The following is a 23471-nucleotide window of genomic DNA, read 5'->3' as shown; positions in this document are numbered from 1 at the left end:
AAATTTTGGGACTGAAATACAACTTGTAGCTGTGGATTCTGTGGTTCCATGCTGGATGGGTGTTCCCCAGCGGAGTATGGAACAGGGATCAGCGACGTGATTGGACAATGACTGAGACGAGCACTCAGTCCAGAGCAGGATTGGCTCCCCAGTCCCCAGTATTTAGTCAAACTCAGCCATCTGTCTTTCCCCACCCCCACTTCCAGCAAACAGAGGCAGAAACACAGAGAGAGAGAGAGACAAAGACAAAAAGAGAGAAAGAGAGAGAGAGAGAGAGAGATGGCAGAGAGAGGAGAGGGCAGAGAAAGAAAGGGCCGAGAGGAAGAGTGGGCAGAGAGAGAGATAAGGAGAAAGAGAGATTAAATCAAAACTTTGACCCTTTCGCTAATCCCAAGATCTATTTCAGAGCTCATAGCCCCGGTTCCTCCAGGGGTGGCGCCTTGGAAACCTCTGACACACACAGATCAAGGAGTTTATTTCTGAATCAGAGATTTATGGTAATCACTAATCACAAAATCGAAATAGTCCGTTTAAATAGTCTAAATATAGATCATATACTTTCAAATGACCCAATTCCAAAAGTCTATTTTGGGCGACTCGTGAGTGTCAGCCTTGAAGAAAGACTCCGGGGCTGTTGTTACTCTGAGGTAGTTGGACAGTGATAATTAAGCTGTTCTGTGTGTTACTGATGCCTGCCAGATGTGAGACTGGAGATAACGCTAACAGCACTTCGAAGAAACTCAACATCAAAGGTATTACCAGGGGTCGTAACCTGTATAGCAAGCCAAGATTTCAGCCTCATATGCAGACATTGAAAAAAATACGTGAGGTTTAGGATGTTGTCACAAGACCAGCGCTGCCACAGTTGTATACACACACTTCCAGCTGTGGGAAGATACTGTACTGACCAAAGACTCTAGACTCTGGCCAATCTAGTTATCATAATCATCTGATTTGGATTCATTGTCCTGGACCACTGAACAGAAAAGGCCCCTTGTGTTAGTCAGATAGAGGCCAGTCAAACACAAATTTCTCTCGTAATGGAATTACGCTTTGACTCAGATTTCTCACTTTAAAATGTATGCCAGACAAAAACCATTGATTTCAAGGTTGAACAAACCATACAACTCTATGCACAAGGACTACTTTGAACACATTTTTTTTTTACAAAAACACATTTACTGGAAGACCTGCGCAGGTGCAAAGTTTGGTAACATAAAATCTCCTTTGTTTTTTATGCGACCACCTTTTCCAAAAACTCTAACTACAGATGTAGAATCTTCATTTGTGCCCGTTTCTACTGCAAAAATATTATACTGCAGCAACAGAAAATTTTAATTATTATATGGATTATAATATAATAATAAACATTTTTCATTAGGACAAATCAAGTCTGACATTTTAAAGTGGAAAAGTATTTTTAAACCTCACATACACTACAAGTTTTCATTTCCTGTAGCGCACGGAAATTCTCAGCAACAAGAGTGATCAAATTAAGATCCTACATCTGTATCTGCTCCGATTAAGTTTCAAAGATGTCTGCAGAAAGAATGGAGTGTCAGCTATGACATTACACTTTTGGAAATCACAGTAGAGCAATGTAGAGTACAGTGGAGTAAAGTACTGTACAGCATAGCACAGCACAGTTCAGTAGAGTACAGTAAAGTACATACAATGAGATATGTTCAGTAGAGTAGGGTATAGAACAATTCAGTACCTCATACTGTACTATACTCTAGTGTGCTCTACTGTACTGTACTGAACTATCCAAACTTGTGGAACATAGACGTCTATGATTGGTTCAGATTGGCTCCGGCCAGGGTCAACTGATCAAATTTCAACTATTTTTCAATGTCCACGGACGTCCGTTGTTGGTCGGTGCTCAGAGGGTGAGAATGCTTGTTACAGTAAATGGAAAGAGTGTAGGTGGTAGGTGTCCCGTTTGGTGTCAGTAAGAGCCGGGAGAGGTGACATTAACTGGAGAGAGAGAGAGAAGAGAGAGTGGCAGTGAGAGAGAATGAGAGGGAGGTGTTGTCCAGACTGTTTTCACAGTCTTGCTTTGACCACCAGACGACAGAAAGCGAAGAAAAGAAATGATGAGCTGAACATAATAGTATGCCAGTGGAAGAGAGGACAGTAGCATGTCATTTCTATCTACTATGATTTACCATTGTGGCCAAATCAATTGCAGTAATTCTGTTATTGAGTTTTAATCACACAGTTTTTTTATCGCTTTGGTACTATTTTCACAAGTATGTGGTAAAATTCCACAACTCTTAGTACAAAAACCAACATAGATCTTCAAAAAGGCTGTTTAAAAAAAACTTTAAAGCACATTTTCAATTGACTAAGTACAACACACAACACTCGCACAGTAACCTTTCTTTATATGAAATACCTTTCATATAAAGTAATTTTCTTTCACAATGCAATGGTCACAATACTTTTCATATGATTCTCTTCTCATTTGTTTAAATACATTTGACCATCTCTTAATCCAACTGTGCTTAATGGTTAATCACTTAACCATTTGGAAAAGCTACAGATTTTACACTGGTTTGTCTACTATATATGGATTTTGAGAACTACAAAAATAAAATGTGTGTTTGTAAAGTATAAACATCAAAATGACATGTAAGATACATCATAACTACTCATTATTGCTAATTGATTTCACATAGTGGTAACCACAATTGGCCACCATATAAAAATGGGTGTGTGAACACTTGCAATTTCTTTCAACACGGAGCAGGATAGACAGCAAGGGAGAAGACCTAGTGGAAAAGGGAACCGTCAGAGAGGTGGGCATGGGCCCAAACAATCAGGTCAAAGAGGTGGACATCAGAGAGAGGGAGGCAGACGGCGGGGAACTGTTGCGTCTAATGAAGTCCGGACCATCGTCGTTGACCACGTGGTAAACAGAGGCCACATTGCAGAGGCTGACAAAATAGTTCACCCCAATCTAAAAAGATACATGCAATCTTGAGAACATTTCACCAAGAGAACTGGTAAGTCTGAAGGATATGCACTATGCTTTACAATTACATTTACAGTAAATGGAATTGTAATGCATGTAAATTCACAAAACATGTTACAGTATGATCTATTGACAGTATACTCCGTTCTACCCTCAGAATTGACAGAAGACTCCACGGTGGTGTCTGTGGCCGTGTGTTGACCGACCAGCAGGAGTGGGCAGTGGTGGAAAGGGTGAGGGCCAGGAATGACATACGGCTGTCCGAAATAAAGTAGGCCATTGGGGAGAACGATGACACCTTTGCCAACGTGGCATCCATCAACCTACCAACAATCACCCGCCTTTTGAAGAGACACCAGGTATCTATGAAACCCATTTACCCGGTGCCTTTTGAGAGAAACAACGACCAGGTGAAACAACTGCGGGCTGAGTATGTTCAAGTACAACATTATATACTGTATTACTGATACTATTTTATTTACATGCTATTTCACAACATCATATTGGAATTATACTGTAAAACATGCATTTTTAAAGGGTGATTGTGTGTGATGCTGCTGTGAACCATCACAAGTATACACTACACGACCAAAAGTATGTGGACACCTGCTCGTCGAACATCTAATTCCCAAATCATGGGCATTAATATGGAGTTGATCCCCCCCTTTGCTGCTATAACAGCCTCCACTCTTCCGGGAAGGCTTTCCACTAGATGTTGGAACATTGCTACGGGGACTTGCTTAATCCTCCCATCCATTTTTAAAGTTGGCACTATGCATTCGGGCAGGTAGCGTTCTCCTGGCATCCGCCAAACCCAGATTGGTCCGTCACACTGCCAGATGGTGTAGTGTGATTCATCACTCCAGAGAACGCGTTGCGACAGCTCCAGAGTCCAATGGCAGCGAGCTTTACACCACTCCAGCCAACGCTTGGCATTGCCATGGAGATCTTAGGCTTGTGTGCGATGGCTCGGCCATGGAAACCCATTTCATGAAGCTCCCAACGAACAGTTCTTGTGCTGACGTTGCTTCCAGAGGCAGTTTGGAACTCGGTAGTGAGGCAGTTTGGAACTCGGTAGTGAGGCAGTTTGGAACTCGGTAGTGAGGCAGTTTGGAACTCGGTAGTGAGGCAGTTTGGAACTCGGTAGTGAGTGTTGCGACAGAGGACAGGCAAAATTTTTAAAGAAAAAATACAATTGTGCTTCACACTTCAGCACTCGGCGGTTCCTTTCTGTGAGCTTGTGTGGCCTACCACTTCGCGGCTGAGCCGTTGTTGCTCCTAGACGTTTCCACTTCACAATAACAGCACTTACATTGACCGGGGCAGCTCTAACAGGGTAGACATTTTATGAATTGACTTGTTGGAAAGGTGGCATTCTATGATGGTCACTGAGCTCTTCAGTAAGGCCATTCTACTGCCAATGTTCGTCTATGAAGATTGCAATGCTGTGATTTTATACCTGTCGGCAACCGGTGTGGCTGAAATAGTCGGATCCACTAATTTAAAGGGGTGTCACATACTTTTGTATATATAGTGTTTCTTTGTTGATGAAGCTGGCTTCAACCTGGTCAACACTTCGCCGTGGGCAGAACCTCATCGGCCAACGAGCAACCGTCCATGTGCCTGGACAACGTGGGGAGAAACATCTCGGTGCGCAGCTATCTCTGAAGATGGTGTGGTAGGACGTAGGCCATTACTTGGATCCTACAACGCTGCACATCTCATTGTTTCTCAATTGAATTGAGCAGGCCTGTGAAGGTGTCATTGTGTGGGACAATGTCTGATTCCACCATGCAGAGGTAGTTCAGGCATGGTTCCCTATACCTGCCCCCATACACTCCTTTCCTCAACCCTATTGAGGAATTTATTTTCAGCATGGAGGTGGAAGGCGTACAATCGCCATCCACATGAGCGTGCCACCCTCCTTCTGGTCATGGATGAGGCATGCGACGACATCAATGTAGATCACTGTCAAGCTAGGATTCGCCATGCCAAAAGGACCCAACCCCCGGTGCATGATCGAATCAAATGTTTGTCAGATGCGCCAAATACAACAGTTGTAGACCTTACAGTGAAATGCTTACTTACAAGACATTAACCAACAAGTAAAAAGTAATAAATAAATAAAAGAAAAATAACAAATAATTAAGGAGCAACATTAAAATTTCAGTAGCGAGGCTATATACAGGGGGTACCGGGACAGAGTCAATGTGCAGGGGAATAGGTTAGTCGAGGTAATTGAGGTACTATGTACATGTAGGTAGAGTTAAAGTGACTACGCATGGATAAAAAAAACAGAGTAGCAACAGCGGGTAGCCATTTGATTAGCTGTACAGGAGTCTTATGGTTTGGGGGTAGAAGCTGTTAAGAAGCCTCTTGAACCTAGACTTGGTGCTCCGGTACAGCTTCAGTCTATGACTAGGGTGGCTGGAGTCTTTGGCAATTTTTACACTGCCAGGTCTCTGACCTCCTCCCTATAGGCTGTCTCATTGTCGGTTATCAGGCTGTTGTCGTCTGCAAACTTAATGATGGTGCTGTAGTCGTGCTATCCAGTCATGGGTGTACAGGAGGGGACTGAGCATGCACCCCTGAGGGGCCCCTGTGTTGATAATGTTTTGTTACCAACCCGTACCACCTGGGGGCGGCCCGTTAGGAAGTCCAGGATCCAGTTGCAGAGGGAGGTGCTTAGTCCCAGGGTCCTTAGCTTAGTGATGAGCTTCGAGGGCACTATGGTGTTGAACGCTGAGCTGTATTTAGTGAATAGCATTCTCACATAGGTGTTCCTTTTGTCCAGGTGGGAAAGGGCAGTGTGGAGTGCAATAGAGATTGCATCATCTGTGGATCCAGTATACAAATTGGAGTGGGTCTAGGGTTTCTGGGATAATGGTGTTGATGTGAGCCAAGACCAGCCTTTCAAAGCACTTCATGGCTACATACGTGAGTGCTATGGGTAGGTAGTCATTTAGGCAGGTTATATTGGTGTTCTTGGGTACAGGGACCATGGTGGTCTGCTTGAAACATGTTGGTATTACAAAGTCTGTCAGGGACAGGTTGAAAATTTCAGTGAAGACACTTGCTAGTTGATCAGCGCATGCTCGGAGTACACGTCCTGGTAATTTGTCTGGCCCTGGAGCCTTCTGAATGTTCACCTGTTAAAAAGGTCTTACTCCCAATGGGTACGGAGAGCATGATCACACAGTCATCCGGAACAGCTGATGCTCTCATGCATGCTTCAGTGTTGCTTGCCTCAAAGCGAGCATAGAAGTTATTTAGCTCCTCTGGTAGGCTTGTGTCACTGGGCAGCTCGTGGCTGTGCTTCCCTTTGTAGTCTGTAATAGTTTGCAAGCCCTGCCACATCTGATGAGTGTCGGCGCCGGTGTAGTAGGATTCAATTTTAATCCTGTATTGACGATTTGCCTGTTTTATGGTTCGTCGGAGGGCATAGCGGGATTTCTTTTAAGAGTCTTTGAAAGCAGCAGCTCTACCCTTTAGCTCAGTGCGGCTGTTGCCTGTAATCCATGGCTTCTGGTTCGTATTGTCACTGTGGGGATGTTACGGGATTTTTGTGTTTAATGACTAAAATATGTATACATTTGACTTAGAATTATCATCGGTGCACTTATTGATGAAGCCAGTGACTGATGTGGTGTACTCAATGCCATTGGATGAATCCCGGAACATATTCCATTCTGTGCAAGCAAAACAGTCCTGTAGCTTAGCATCTACGTCATCTTACCACTCCCTTATTGAGCGAGTCACTGGTACTTCCTGCTTTAGTTTTTGCTTGTAAACAGGAATCAGGATAGTTATAGTCAGATTTGCCAAATGGAGGGCGAGGAAGAGCTCTGTGTGTGGAGTAAAGGTGGTCTAGAGTTTTTCTTCTCCTCTGGTTGCACATGTAACATGCTGGTGGAAATGAGGTATAACAGATTTCTTTCCCTGCATTAAAGTCCCCGGCAACTAGGAGCACCGCGTCTGGAATGGCATTTTCGTGTTTGCTTATGGCCAACAGCTTGTTGAGTGCCCTCTTAGGGCCAACATCAGTTTGTGGTGGTAAATAAATGAAGAATGTGGTGAAAAATATAGAAACTCTCTTGGTAAATAGTGTGGTCTACAGCTTTTCATGAGATACTCTACCTCAGGTGAGCAAAACATTGAGACTTCCTTAATATTAGATTGTGTGCACCGGCTGTTATTTACTAATAGATAGAGACGGCCACCCCTTGTCTTACCGTAGGCAGCTGTTCTATCTTGCCGGTGGACTGAAAATCCAGCCAGCTGTATGTTATCCATGTCGTCGTTCAGCCACAACTCGGTAAAACACAAGCTATTACTGTTTTTAATGTCCTGTTGGTAGGATAGTCTTGATCTGAGCTCATCCATTTTGTTATCCAATGATTGCACGTTGGCTAATGGTAGAAGGGGATTACTCAATTGCCGTCGGATCCTTACAAGGCACCCCGACCAACGTCCCCAATATCTCCGTCTCTTCTTCATACGAATGACAGGGATTTGGGACTTGTCGGGTGTCTGAAGTAAATCCTTCGCGTCCCACTCGTTACATTTTTTTTTGGTCCAGTACGAGGTGAGTAATTGCTGTCCTGATATCCAGAAGCTCTTTTCGGTCATTAGAGACAGTGGCAGAAACATTATGAACAAAATAAGTTACAAATAATGCGAAAACACACAATAGCACAATTGGTTAGGAGCACGTAAAATGGCAGCCATCTCCTTCGGCGCCATCATCAGCTCATTAAGTAGTGAATGAGGACATTCACTGTGATGTGGATGAGAATTTATGGCCAAATGCTCAAGACAGGCTTGATACAAATTAATGCGTGCATTACATTTCATTACAGACAATAGACCTACTTTATTTGGCAAATATATCTGAAAAATGATTGATTACACATTGGGTATATATTATGGAAATGATAGATTTTTTGTCAATTTTGTTGGGTAATGTAAGTTTATTGCCTAACACTGTAATCTGCTGTAATGTACAGTACTATAGCATATTACTTTCAGCATTTCTTAGGGCAATTTGAAACGTTTATCTTGCATTATATGCTATTGGATTAACTGATAGTTAAAATGACTAAATTAAAAATATATTGTGTTTTGGTGATTAAACCAATGTTCTATTACATTTCCCAATAAACTTATATTTTGAATCAAATGGTTGTGTGATGAGATGTTTACATCCAAACGAATGCACAAAATGACAGGTTTTGGATGAAAGACTGGCTGCGTTTCAAGTGGGGCCAGTTTTGTACTAAAAGTTGTGAAAATGTACCACATACTTGTGAAAATAGTACCAGTACCAATTCATTACCAAACTTTATATCAGTAAAAACATTAACTAATTGGTAGGTCTACCCCTTGTTACTTCTGGAAACTTTCATTATCCTCCTCATGAGGGAGAGAAATTAGAAAATATCTTAAAGATATGTGGAGTTTTGGTAATATAATTACAAGGCACAAGGCAATGTTTCTTAAACTTACAGTCCAGAAGGCAAATGATTTCTCCAACTAAAAATAAGTGATATTTTTGGGCAAGGGTATTTACTTCAGCTTTATTTTGTTTTGATGTATTTCAAAGACCCACTTTCCATCTGTTTGACAAGAAATCAAAGCTTTTGCTTATTTAAAAAAAAAAGTAACACAGAAATGGTTTATATATATATATCTCTCTAAAACAGACTCTTAGCTTTCATTTGACACGCTCCTATGAACTTCACGTTGGTGCTCACGGGTTTGTTTATATGGAAATGCCCCTCTCCCCACACACACACTAGCAAGTGCACAGCAAAGGGCCTGTCAGCCTTGTCACCCAGTCTCCAGCTGCAGAGGACTAACAAATGTTTATGTGTGAAATGACGGCTGAGGCGCAGCCTGAAGAGAACTTACTCCCCCCCACTACCACAGCTTTGTTTGGAGCATCTCCTTTCAGCCTCTGAAAAGAACCAAACATCAATATGTTTCAGCAGCGTGGGGGAGGACCATCTCCGACCCACATTATTTTTAAAGGACCTCTTGGCCACAGAGACTCAGTTTTGCTGCTTCAAAGCTAATTTCTACACATTTTGCCAAGGCTTATGCCGTGTTCTTCATGCTATGTGAGTGACTGAAACATAACTAAATCAATGGTGGCCCCATGTCATGACTGTCTGTTTTATTTTTGGTGATTCTTAGATCTCAAAGATAATCTTATTTGAAAATACACTGAACAAAAATATAAACGCTACATGCAATGTTTTGGTCCCATGTTTCATGACCTGAAATAAATATCCCAGAAATGTTCCATTGGCAGAAAAAATATTATTTATCTCAAATTTCTTGCGCAAATGTATTTACATCCCTGTTAGTGAGCATGTCTCCTTTGCCAAGATAATCCATCCACTTGACTGGTGTGGCATAACAATAAGTTTATTAAACAGCATGATCATTACATAGGTGTACCTTGTGCTGGGGACAACAAAAGGCCACTATAAAATGTGCAGTTTTGTCACAACACAATGCCACAGATGTCTCAAGTTGAGGGAGCGTGCAACTGGCATGCTGACTGAAGGAAATGTCCCAGTTCTTCCATGGCCTGCATACTCACCAGACATGTCACTCATTGAGCATGTTTGGCATGCTCTGAATTGACGTGTACGACAATGTGCCAATTCCCGCTAATATCCAGCAACTTCGCACAGCCATTGAAGAGGAGTTGGACAACATTCCACAGGCCACAGTCAACCGCCTGATCAACTCTATGCAAAGGAGATGTCGCACTGCATGAGGCAAATGGTGTTTGACCCATGTACTGACTGGTTTTCTGATCCACCCCTCCTACCCTTTTATTTAAGGCATCTGTGAACAACATGCCTATCTGTATTCCCAGTCATGTGAAATCCATATATTAGAGCCTAATGAATTTATTTAAATTGGCTGATTACCTTAAATGAAATATAACTTAATTTTTGCATTTGCGTTTATATTTTTAAGTATACTTTTTCCACTTTTTACATTACAGCCTTATTTTTTTTAAACTCATCAATTTACTCATCAATCTACACACAATACCCCATAATGACAAAGCAAAAACAGGTTTTAGATTATTTTTTTGCAAATGTATTTTAAAAAAGATCACATTTACATAAGTATTCAGACCCTTTACTCAGTACTTTGTTGAAGCACCTTTGGCAACAATTACAGCCTTGAGTCTTCTTGGGTATGAAGCTGCATGCTTGGCACAGCTGTATTTGGGGAGTTTCTCCCATTCTTCTCTGCAGATACTCTCAAGCTCTGTCAGGTTGGATGGGAAGCGTTGCAGCACAGCTATTTCGAGGTCTCTCCAGAGATGTTCGGAATATGGCTGGGCCACTCAAGGGCATTCAGAGACTTGTCCCGAAGCCACTCCTGCGTTGTCTTGGCTGTGTGCTTAGTGTTGTTGTCCTGTTGAAAGGTGAACCTTCTCCCCAGTCTGAGGTCCTGAGCACTCAGGAGAAGGTTTCCATCAAGGTTCTCGCTGTACTTTGCCTCATTCATCTGTCCCTCAATCCTGACTAGTCTCCCAGTTCCGGCCGCTGAAAAATATCCCCACAGCATGATGGTGGAAGCATCACCGTAGGGATGGTGCCAGGTTTACTCCAGAAGACGCGCTTGACATTCAGGCCAAATAGTTTAATCTTGGTCTCATCAGACCAGAGAATCTTATTTCTCATGGCCCGAGTCCTTTAGTTACCTTTTGGCAAACACCATGTGGGCTGTCGTGCCTTTTACTGAGGAGTGGCTTCCGTCTGGCCACTCTACCATAAAGGCCTGATTGGTGGAGTGCTGCAGAGATGTTTGTCCTTCTGGAAGGTTCTCCCATCTCCACAGAGGAACTCTGGAGCTCTGTCAGTATGACCATTCGGGTTCTTGGTCACCTCCCTGACCAAGGCCCTTCTACCCCGATTGTTCAGTTTGGCCGGGCGGCCAGCTCTAGGAAAAGTCTTGGTGGTTGCAAATTTCTTCCATTTAAGAATGATGGAGGCCACTGTTCTTGGGGACCTTCGATTCTACAGAAATGTGGAACCTGTCTTGGAGCTTTACGGACAATCCCTTCAACCTCGTGGCTTGGTTTTTGCTCTGACATGCACTGTCAACCTTACAAAAAAAACTTGTCACTTTGTCATTATGGGGTATTGTATGTAGATTGAAAAGGAACATTTTATTTAATACATTTTAGAACAAGGCTGTAACGTAAGAAAATGTGGAAAAAGTCAAGGGTCTGAATACTTTCCGGATGTACTCTATAGCTCCATTATCTTTTCTACATACTTGGTTTTACATATCTGGTTTTAGTCATTGAAATTTACACTGAAAACATTTTTCCATCCCTAAAATAATGTTCTAAACACACATATATATATATACTGTATTTTTTGGAGTGGTGGCCTGTTGCTGCTACATTAATATAGGCGAAACACCTTAAATCCTCTGCGCTAAAACACTTAATGATAGCAGATGTGGCTGTGCTGAAAGAGCAAGGAGCTGTGGGTAATGACAAGTGTTTACTGTACCAATAAAGAGGTTTAGAGCACCTGCAAGGCAAAGGACTGAAGAAATATATTTTTATTGTCCCACCAGGCTATTCACTTGCTCATTCAATGGCCTATTTATGTCAAAAGGTGCACTTCTGTTTTACAATCACACAATTACCTAAAATTTCTATAAAAAATACAAAACATAGCAGTAGTAGGCTAGTAATCCATCATTAAATGGCCCCTTCCTTCCTCTCCTTTTCATTTATCTTGTACGTTGATAATAGGCATTGTCTCACCACCTGGGAAGTGAAACCGTAATCAATGTAAAAAGAATCTCATCCATATAACACTATCTGGTTTCCTCATCTCATATAAGTTTAATGGGCCCCGAGCCCCAGACGTCCATTATGGGTCATCCTTTCCCAGTTACACACCTGGTGCCGCGCTGACCTCTCCATCACACTGGCACGCTAATCAGCTCCCCAGGGAACCCAAGAGACGGCCAGGCGGGGGAAACAGCTAGGCAACTCCTACACACACTGACTGCATGCATGAGCGCTTTCATGATAAACACAAAACTGAAGACTGAAGACACTGGCTATACTCCAATGCACAATTAGGCTAGGTCTATGCATCACCCTCAGACAAACATAATTCAATCACACATATTGTATTAAGATTGATTGGATAAAATGGGGATATTATTTACAGCACAATGCATGATTGCATAATTTCCTCCCGTTATGATCCCTTTATGTCACCGTTTTAATGTCTCTTGTCACATCTATAATTTGTAAAACTGAGTAGTTGGTTCTGGTTTATCTCTGCATTCGTTTTAATATGGTTGAAGAGAATTCTGATTAGCCCTCTGCTTCCCAGCCGAAACGTTTCGGAAGAGTTTGTTCATATAATATGAAAACATTTTGTGCAGTTTTTTAAAATTTTCGGACTTTGGTAAGGGTTTTTTCAGCTGTTCGGGCACACACAAAAAATTGAGGCAAGCCGAAGTTGGTAACTGAAGTCTACGCCCCTTCGTCGGTAATTGGTCAACGGTAGGGATTCTTCAGTAAAGTCTTTGTTGTCATTCAATGAGAAATGAATGAAATACTGCACCAAAAATCTTAGTTAGATGTAAAATTGCATGACTAAGACCTCCTCGTCAAAAACATCAATCAATGACAGATTTCTTGAGTTATCTTATATTAATTCTGACTATTTTGAGGAAGTGTATACTGGCTACAGCGTCTCTAAATGGACAAACAGTATTATTGCCGTTTTTTTGTAGTTTTTCAAGCGACGGTCTTTTAAAGGAGTAGCCAGTATACCCTTCCTGAAAATAGTCAGAATGAATCTGAATTAACTCAAGAAATCTGTCATTCATTTTCACGTTTTTGCCATGGAGATCTTAGAGATCGCGCAATTTTACATCTAACTAAGAAGAATACCTTTAAAAAAAAAACGTTTACTCTCTCAAAGTCACAAGTGCGCAAGCACCTAGCACTGTTATTTGGTTAGCATGTTTCTGCAGTGCACATGAGATGGAGTTTGCTTCCATCTCATCGTCCCACACACAATGGCAGACCGAAGGGAGGGTGGTGCGGCAGGGGCCGCTTCTCCTCCAGATGCTGTTATTTTATCTAAAACATCAGGTGTACGCCGACTCCAGCCAAGTAATTCTTGCAAAGATTTAAAGTACAATTGTGTTTTATCTCCAGTACATTGCCACGATTGTCAATTATGTAGCTGCTCTACTGATCTCAGTGCGTCCTTGCTGGGATGACACAATCAATCTACTGTCGAGGAATGCCGACACCCCAGACAAACACATTGGTTCACTGTTCCATGGGAGCGGACAGTACACAGCATACTGTACAATAATGTTCCGAATAATGGGCAAGTGTACATCGCTCCCTATTCTACTGAATCGGTTAGGAGTAACAAATACAAGGCCAACATATATCGGAAACAGCTAAACTACCTGTTCACCACCCTCCTGCTCTCCAGGGATGTGCACGTCAATCCTGAGCCTAACATCACCGAGTGGAAAGCAGTGGATGGCTGCGTCCTCAAATCATTGCCGTCGCGGAAGTGGGTGAGTGCTATGATTTCTCCCATGATTTCTCTCGAGTCACCCAGCTCCAAGATGAAATTTGACTCCCCAAAATTATCCAAGTCGCTATCAGTGATCCCCGTCTAGGTCTGTTGCGGTGACTGTATTACCGCCACACCGGTGGTCAGGAGTCATGAAGGCAGTCAAATTCTACGTGACCGTTTAGTCACGGTAATTAGACTTCTCCAAGCTCGGATGCTGCTGATGGTCATTAGTAGCCTACCAAACTTGATAACTGCCTGGTACTCAGAACTCTGTCTCTCTAATCACTCTGACATCAATGCAAATGTGTTTGAAAATCTAATCAAACACTTCATGAGAGCCCATGAGCTCATTTTGTGCAACATTTCTATAGGCTCCCATGAGCTCATTTTGTGCAACATTTCTATAGGCTATGCAAATGCACGAGAAAACAGTGATGGCCTCTACTAAACAGAGGAGGATCCCATCAGCTTTCTATAGGGTAGGCCTACTATACTTATTTCTAAATATGTTTTCCTAATATTAAGCGCATTGTTTATCTTTACGACAGGAGTATAGCCTACCTGGCTGCCATGAAAATTAACCACGGGAAAAGCGTCTTCCATTCGCGATTTAAGTGCATAGAAGACATTAATTTTCCCCGCTGCCCCTGTTTTGAGACAGGTGCATGATAATGATCCATTCTAAATCAAAACAAATTTAACACGTATATGTAAAGACAAGATTAAATCAAGAATAGTCTGATGGGTGACAATATTAGCCTATCACTTGTGAATTATACCCAGCATAAACTGCCTTTTATTTGTGCGACTATTTCAAATGATAGTCACCCACCTCATGTAGCCTAACCCATAGGCCTACAGTATATGTTTTGAAAAGGTTTGTATGACAACAAAAGTGGCCAAATAATAACTTCTTAAAATTAAGCACATGAATCCGCTTTACAAGGGGTTTAGAGCCTAACTGGCATACATAAGCAGAGCTTGAGTTTCAAGTTTGGGGAAGATCATTTTCACCATAATGCACTCAATTTTAATAATGGTGTTTTCCCGCTCATGGAACATTCGTGCTTATAGCCTACTGCCATGTGTGCATTGCTGTACTTATAATGTGAAGAAATAGCCTAATAGTCTATCAACATTTTAAGGTAAACGTTCTGATCTGCTACGTCAGCCACATTGCTTAAAAAAGTTTTTTTGATGCTAGTGGTTGTATTAATTTGGGATCTATTGCATCCCACAACTGTCCCAGACTATGTTTGGAATATTTATTTATCGCATAGAATAGGTTGACTTTTGTACTATGGGTGATAGTAGATTGACATAGGGTAGTGCTTTTGCTGTTCGTTAGGCCTACTCATCTTGTTGCCTGACAAAGTAAATGCGGACAGTTCTTCCAATATCTTCAATATGCACCTCCGAATTGGATAAGGAACGCGCACATTTGCGTCCCCGATGTGTCTGTCTTCACTTGTAGCCTGTGAAAAAGACCCGATCAAGTGATGGAGAGCCATGTGAGTAAGGGGTGCTTAAGCGCACAACGGCCACTGGCTGCAAAGGGTATGTCTTTTTGGGGGGTGCATTACAGCCACAAAGGCATTATCAAGTGCTTGTCAAATTGTGAATGAGAGACTAATGAAGAGTGTAGAACCTGTGCAAAAAACTGAGCAGAGCTCATGACTTTCAAGCGACTTTTTTTAAAATCATCATTAGTCACATCATGCAGCCTTGCAATGTATAAAAAATCTAAACATAAAGCCCAACGTTTGTAGAACAACTAAAGTTACCTTAACTCAAAATTAAGCATATAGGAGTACCTATTTCTTTGTTAACTTCTCAACACAGAATAGCCGCATGTGCGCACTCCCTCAAATAATAGTGTAGCCCACAGCCATTTGGCATAGCCAGTTCAGGACCTAACATCAATCAATCAAGTTTATTTTATATAGCCCTTCGTACATCAGCTAATATCTCGAAGTGCTGTACAGAGACCCAGCCTAAAACCCAAAACAGCTAGAATGCAGGTGTAGAAGCACGGTGACTAGGAAAAACTCCCTAGAAAGGCCAAAACCTAGGAAGAAACCTAGAGAACATAAGGACAACTCAGAGTATGCTATTCTGTTCTTCTGAAATAGACTAGATGTTATTCATATCATGCTTCTTTAGACCTATATTACATGGATTTATTAGACTTTATAAATGTAGATGTTCCAAAGGTGTGTGTATGGAAGCCAGGCGAGCTAAATATGTTTGTTAAATAAACTGTGAGACCGACAGTTATTTGCTTGACAATCACCGGCTGACGAAATTTCGTGACTGCCACAGCCCTATTCCCGACTCTGCTTCTGGCACGCAAAATGTTTTAAATAGTTCCCCCGCATCCAGTGCAAGCGCAAGGGATAGTTCATTGTACTACCGAACTACTTTTTTCAATGTGTAAATCATGCTTGAGTCATCTGGGACCCACAAGCTAATTCCAAGCGACTACTAGGGGGGCACTTGAAAATTCGCAATGTCATTCCAAAAAGTGATCAAATTCAACATCTTCTCGCAGACTTCCGCTGCCTTTCAGAGACATGGCTCCATCTGCTGCTTTGATTGTGCCTGGCTACAATGTTATCAGGAGAGTCAGGATTGAAGGAAGAGGGGGTCTGATGATTTATATTAAAGAACATATCCGATGTAAACAAATTGATAACGTGATAATGAACTATTATGTATTGGCCTAAACGTTACACTGTCTCCCCAAATGTCTTCTACCCTTATTGGAATGTACACACCACCTTCCACCAAAAGTGTGCTTTTTATCAGTTTAATAACATGCTTAGGGAATGTGATTTTGGGAAAGAGGTATCTTAATGTGAGATTTTAACATTCATTATGAAGACAAGTCTTTGTAGGAAATCCCTCAAACGGATCACTAATACCTTTGAACTCACACAGCTAGTTAAAGGGCCAACCAGGGTGACTAAAACACATCTGGTGTTCAGTAATAAACCAGAAAGAGTGACTAAATCATTCAATATGGTAACTGGGCTGTCTGATCATAATCTGACACTTATAGTCAGAAAGCTTTCTAAGTACAGGTTTAACCTCTCTACTGTTAGAAAGCCTGATCAGCTCAGAATACCTAAGAGTGAATTAAATCCTTTTGAAAACATAATTAAGGGAATTAACTGGAATGATCTCTTGTCCTATACAAATTATGTGGAAGCTGATAGTCAGGCTTTCCTATCCACAATCCAAACTACAATAAATGGCTTCCTAAAGAAAATCTAATACAAACCTGGCCAAAAGAGCACTCTTCCTTGGCTAAATGGAGAAATCTGGAAACTGATGAAAGAAAGAGATCATGCTCAAATCAACCCTAAAGTCCAAATTAGAGGGAAATTATAAATTGATCTGGGAGAATCTAAAAGAGTTAACAGGGAAAGACCATAGTAACACTGCAAAAAGACTAGAAATCGATGTGAATGACAGGATGCAGTCGAAATGGCAACAGCCTTCAATTTCTACTTTGTTGATTGTCAACGTACTGACACAGAGCCCCTCCACTGGTTTCTTGGGCTCAGCGCCAATGAATGACACTCAACCTGTCTTCATCATAAGGGAGGTTTCTGAGTCAGGTGAACAAGGTGATTAGCTCACTAAAGAACTTTAAAGCCAAAGATGTGTTTGGGCTGGACTCTATCTTTCTTAAAAACTACAAAGTCACTCATTGGCCCCATTACCAAGGTCACCAACACACCTATTGGTCGGGGGGGGGGGGGGGTCCAAGGGTCTGGAAGTTGGCCATAATAATCTTTAAATCAGGTGACCCTGTGGACATGAGTAACTACAGGCCCATTAGTATACTACCTGTGGTGTCGAAGGTTGCTGAAAAGTGTAGCAGAGCAACTGATTGCCCACCTCAACAACAATCCCGTCACATTACACTCCATGCAGTTTGGCTTCAGAGCAAAACACTCCACAGAAACGGCCAACTGCTTTATTCTAGCAAAAGTGAAGTCCAAGATGGGCAAAGGGGGCGTTGTTGGGGCTGTATTTCTAGACCTAATGAAAGCTTTTGATACTGTTAACCATGACGTTCTTGCAATGGAAATTTGAATGTTTGTGCTTTTCTTATAACTAATTTCTGTCTTCTATTCATGTGCTGTTCTAATAACCAATTTCTGTGTTCATGCAAGTGGCTGACTGTACAAATCCTCACTATCAGTAGCTGCAATTTGGCAGTACGCCCAGACCGTGTTTTGAGAACGAATGAAAGATATCTGTTTCAAGGACTCAGTTTAGAGAGAAAGAAGCCTCGTGAGGTGTTGGTCTGTCACATGTTATGAACCAGTATTGGTCGGTCACATGAATGAAACAAAACAGTCATGATTAATTAATTATGCTAAATCATGCAAATATAACTGGTCTGTGTAGTTGTATATAAGACAACTTCTGGGTCTGCCCAGGCAGAGCTCCTGATTGACATGTGTACTATGGTGCATTGAGTTGGTTGGAACCTCTCCAGCACACTGACAATAAACATTTATTCATTTAAGATTGACTTTGAGTATCCCTGTGTATGAATTTCCACGACGTTCTCATCACAAAACTGTCCAAGTTCAACATTTCCCCCGATGCCTTGAGATGGATGAAATCATACCTTGAAGGCAGAACCCAGGGTCTCAGAATGAGCTGTTTCCCACCCTCAGCTATGATGTGGGCGTGCCCCATGGGTCAATACTGGGGCCCCTCCTGTTCAGCCTGTACATGTAATGATCTGCCTTCTGTCTGTACTGGGTCTGAAGTTCAAATGTAGATACAGTGATATACTGTATGTGCATGCAAAGAGCAAACAACAAGCTGCACAAGAACTCACCACTGTAATGGTCCAGGTTACAAAGTGGCTCAGTGACTCGTGTTTGCATCTCAATGTGAAAAAAACAGTCTGCATTTTCTTCACAAAGAGGGAAACTGATGCTTCTGAGCCAGATGTCTGTGTCAGGGGAGAAGCTCCAGGTGATATACGATTTTAAGTACTGTACCTTGGCCTAATACTTGATTCCAATCTCTCTTAAAAAGCATGTGAAATAGGTAATTCAAATAACGAAATTCAACCTATCTAATTTCCAATTCATATGAAATTGACTACAGAGGTAGCAAAACTATACAACACATAGCACACAGTCAGAGAAATGGCACAAAATGCAACAACAACAAAAATACATAAAAGCAGCAAAGTGGTTCCACACCTCACAAGCTACAGATAACATGGAAAGCGGCAATACACAGCTAGGCATTATGTTCACAAGTCTGATTGACCTTTATCCATGTCTTTATGTTTTTTTTTGTGAAGTTTCAATAGGTGGTGCAGTTGCGTGTGTCTAATGGCAGTGTGTTCCAGACATGGGAAGCTCTCACAGAGAAAGCAGATTGACTAAAGGTGCTTTTCTGTAAGGAAACTATACAGTCACCTCTCATGGCAGACCTTGTGGATCTGCTGCCATGGGTTTGGGTTTTCTGTTTGACTAAAGTACTAAGTGGAGGGGAAGCCAGACCATTTAGGATCTTGAATATTGCACAAGATTTTCCCAACTCAGGAGCTCATGCTTTCTGAGGACGTAACAGTGATGATGGCTATTGGGCTTTCTATCAAGCACTTTGAGAGCCTGTTTGTATAAAGACTGAATGGGTTTTAATATTGTACAACAAGCTTGGGCCCAACTAGTCAAGCAGTATGTTAAGTGTGGGAGTATCATAGCATTGTCCTATGTTGCTCTGCATGTGCTCACTGCTCATTGTTTGTCTGTATTGTTATTGTAATTGTTTTCAATAACCTGCCCAGGGACTGCGGTTTTAGCCAGCTGGCTAATTTTCAAACGTCACTTTTCCTCAAACGTTGATTAAAGTGCACTGTCCATGTAAATAAAACTCAAACTCAGGATGTTTGATGCAGTATTTCTCAATGAAAAAAATGTGCATGAAAATGAGTCACTCATTAAAAGACAACAAAGACTTTATGGAAGAATCCCTACTGTTGAGCAATCACAGACGAAGGGGCATAGACTTCGGCTCCGAACGTCGCCTTGCCTCTAGAAAAATGCAGTGTGCCCGAACAGCCAAAAACAACAAAAAAACGTCTTCATAATATAGGCACAAACTCTTCCGGTTGAGAAGCATCCGGACACCTTTATCCTCTTCTGACAGAGCTGTGACTCAGAAATGTCTACCTAATCTGTCATCACTAAAGTGTCCAGCAGCTCCATTTGTATTACCTTTATTTAACTAGGCAAATCAGTTAAGAACAAATTCTTAATTACAATGACGGCCTACACCGGCCAAACCCAGATGACGCTGGGCCAATTGTGCACCGCCCTATGGGACTCCCAATCACAGCCGGTTGTGAAACAGCCTGGATTTGAACCAGTGTGTCTGTAGTGACACCTCAAGCACTGAGATGCAGTGCCTTAGACTGCTGAATCACTCAGGTGCCCAAGGAATGATTCAGAGACTGTCTCAGAGTTCCCTTCCCCAACAGTATGTTTTACAGAAAATTACAGCATTTGACTTCTCATGTCTTTCTTATTTCTTACCATCCATAAAAGCACAAAAAAACAATCTAGCTGGAGGAGGCCATGGTAATGAGGGGAAAGAAATTAGTTTATAGTTCAACAAACACAGATCAAATCTACTTGAAAATGACAGTTAGCCCTTGGAGTGTGGTTGCCGCTCAATCATCCACCTATTTACAAAAATGCACCACCTTGGAGTGTCTTTCTAATGATGAAAGGCAATAAGCTTAACTATTCTGCATATGCAAAACAGTGAATGTATTTTCCGCTTCAGAATGGATTATTTAACAATCTAAAGCTATCCAAGAAAACAGTCATTTCTTTACATTTATATAAGCTTTATTTCTATTAAATGGGGTTTTGTACAGCCTAGGGGATTTCTGCTAATGATTTCCTCTTAGCACGGTAATTACCCTCGACCTGTAATTGACAATAATAAGGCCCTTACTTACAAGCTCTGCTTACAGTCCACTGAGACGCAAAATGTGGCTGCCTGTGTATATCTCTGATATGCCTGTTTTTTTTTCAACTTTCCCCTCAATTTAAAAACGTTCTCCTTCACCCTGTTAGGCTAGGACATATACTGAAATAGATAATACATTATTTGATTCATATAGGCCTAGATATACAGTATATGGCATTGTCGTTGGTAACCCTTGGGCACGTGGAATTCTACTACCCATCTGGGACCAGAGATGTTCCGCTAAACATAAAACTGTCCAAAAGGCATTCATTTTGGTCTCAAATGAACAATAATCCAAATGGCCAAGAAATGTAATTTGACCATCGCAGCATAGGCTACACATGGTCCTAGATTTGAACATGATTAAATAAAGAAACCAATGAAAATATTTGATCTGTTCGGGGTAAAACATACATCATAGCAAAAAGTATCAGATATTGAGCTCATACCAAAATGTTCCGCGCGTAATTCGCCAGACGAACTCTCCGTCCGATTACAAATCCTTGGAAGCTAAACCCGATTCGAAGAACGAGAAGCGGTGCGGGCTATTTACATAGAAAGACAACAAGAAGCTTGAGGGGTCTGTCGATGGCTCCGTAGTTTATCCAGGCAGAAAGTACAAACAGATGGGGCGGGAGCTACGCGCACTGAGTCCCAACTCCCAAGTAAACTCAGTCCAAGCCTGTCTTCACACTACCACCCGCTCTGTCCAATTTGCATGTCAATAGATCTTGTGACAGCCTCTGTTAATGAGGTGAAATGAAGGAGCGCTGATACAATCCCACTATTTGGGAAGAGAAGCAGTCCATCGGTTCTGCACCCGGCGTCACCCTATGGGACAGCAACCCTGTCACTGGCCTGTCACTTTATTTCCTACTAGAAAGTGAAAGACCATTCCGGTTCTTTCTGTGGGTGGGTAGCACGAACACGGAAAAGGTTGAAAATACTTATGGTGTTTCGAATCCTGCCTAGAGCAGAATTAGCTCCCTTCTTCTGGAGTTTCCAAAATCTGTAAATGGGAGGAGTCCCTTTTCTTATTTCATATTAATTCTATTGGTAACCCTTTATTTTAAGGGTCCATAATAAACCATTTAAGGCTGTTAAATTGTGTTTTCATCATTTATTAATCATTACTCCCACGTTAACAAACCTGAAGACTGGTTGAGCGCACAAAGGCAGTGATTTGACAAGCAAAAAACCTGGGTTCACATTCACCTTCTCATATCACATAAATACCAGTGATGAAGGCCCACTTTACACATGTTCAGAAAGTATTCACAAACCTTGACTTTGTCCACATTTTGTTCTATTACAGCCTGAATTTAAAATGTATTATATTGAGATTTTGTGTCACTGGCATACACACAATAGCGCATAATGTCAAGGTGGATTTTATTTTTTAAATGTCTTGACCCAATTACTGGAACTCGATCAACTGAGAAACAGCTTCTGCGAGAGTGTGGCAATCACAAGTTCAACTTTTTTGAGAGGTGGGTATCTTGCTGTCTCCTCACGTTCCAGAAGAAAAGGTGTGAAACAAAAGAAAAGTTTGGGTGTCCTACCCTTAGTGAAGGGATACAGTTTCATACACAGAAACCACATCATGGAGAGTGGCAGCCTGTCCCCATGATGGCAGCTGCTTAAGGGCTCGCCTCCGTCATATCCTTTCACCTAGACGATGTGAGCCAAGCTTGGGAGGTTATTCAAGTGCCACTCTTAAGAAGAGCGTGAGCGTGCACAGATATCTCCGCCTGTGGTAGAGCGAGCCCTTTGTGATTCCTGCTTTACGCCCTGGAGATGTGGAGATGGTTGTAACCTGACCTACCAGCAGCTCTCATCCATGGGAGCCGTGAGAGATTCTTGTGCTGGGTTGACCTGTAGCTGAGGCTAACGGTAGCACAGCGGCTTTGGTTGACCACATTAGGCAGGGTTATAGCTTAGGTGTGAGAAACAAATTTTGTCGGTCCGCCTGAGCCGCCTTGGCTTTGACCTTATTTTTATTGTTATTATATATATATATACTTTTTGTATTACCTTGATGTGTGCAGATAGTAGTTAAGAAGCATGAGCACCCTAACAGGTACAGATAGAGTCGTACAGTGAAGTACTTTTCTGTTATATTATTTCATCATCCAGGTAAACATTAGGAACACCTTCCTAATATTGAGTTGCACCCCCCTTTGCCCTCAAAACTGCCTCAATTTGCCATGGGCATGGACTACAAGGTGTCGAAATCCTTCCACAGGAATGCTGGCCCATGTTGACTCCAATGCTTCCCACAGTTGTGTGGGGTGGCAGCGTAGCCTAGTGGTTAGAGTGTTGGACTACCAACCGAAAGGTTGCTAGATCAAATCCCCAAGGTATAAATCTGCTGTTCTACTCCTGAACAACCACTGTTCCTAGGCTATCATTGAAAATAAGAATTTGTTCTTAACTGACTTGCCTAGTTAAATAAAGGTCAAATAAATGTAAATACTTTGGTGGACCATTCTTGATACACACTGTTGAATGTTAAAAACCCAGCAGCATTGCAGTTCTTGACATGCTGCTGGCACCTACGACACATACCCTGTTCAAAGGCACTTTTGTCTTGAATATTCACCCTCTGAATAGCACACATACATTATCAATGTCTCAATTGTCCCAAGGCTTAAAAATCCTTCTTTAACCTGTCTCCTCCGCTTCATCTACACTGATTGAAGTTGATTTAACAAGTTGATTTAATAAGGGATCATAGCGTTCACCTGGATTCACCTGGTCAGTCTATGTCATGGAAAAAGTAGATGTTCCTAATGTTTTGTACACTCAGTGTAAGTCATTGCATTGTAACCTGCTGTACTTTGAGGGTATAATTGCCCTCGGTT

At 41.8% G+C, this 23471-nt stretch overlaps 1 protein-coding gene across 4 annotated transcripts in view; it reads right to left on the bottom strand.

Moving 5' to 3' along the window:
* ankrd6b (ankyrin repeat domain 6b) overlaps positions 1-23471 on the bottom strand; it is a 60407-nt gene that overhangs the window by 34352 nt on the left and 2584 nt on the right. For 2 of the 4 annotated variants that reach the window (XM_055884593.1, XM_055884591.1), the window contains exon 1: positions 21057-21574. The exons of 1 other annotated variant lie outside the window; for it this stretch is intronic. The gene's annotated coding sequence lies outside the window, so the exon portion shown is untranslated. Of the gene's footprint in view, positions 1-21056; positions 21576-23471 lie in introns of those variants that run through there. One more of the 4 variants, XM_055884595.1, reaches the window with a different exon arrangement.

This window comes from Salvelinus fontinalis, chromosome 27, assembly GCF_029448725.1.
Source record: "Salvelinus fontinalis isolate EN_2023a chromosome 27, ASM2944872v1, whole genome shotgun sequence".
Taxonomy (NCBI): Eukaryota; Metazoa; Chordata; class Actinopteri; order Salmoniformes; family Salmonidae; genus Salvelinus; species Salvelinus fontinalis.
The sequence above is the reverse complement of the archived record's forward strand: the minus strand, read 5'-3'. Positions and strand labels throughout refer to the sequence as shown.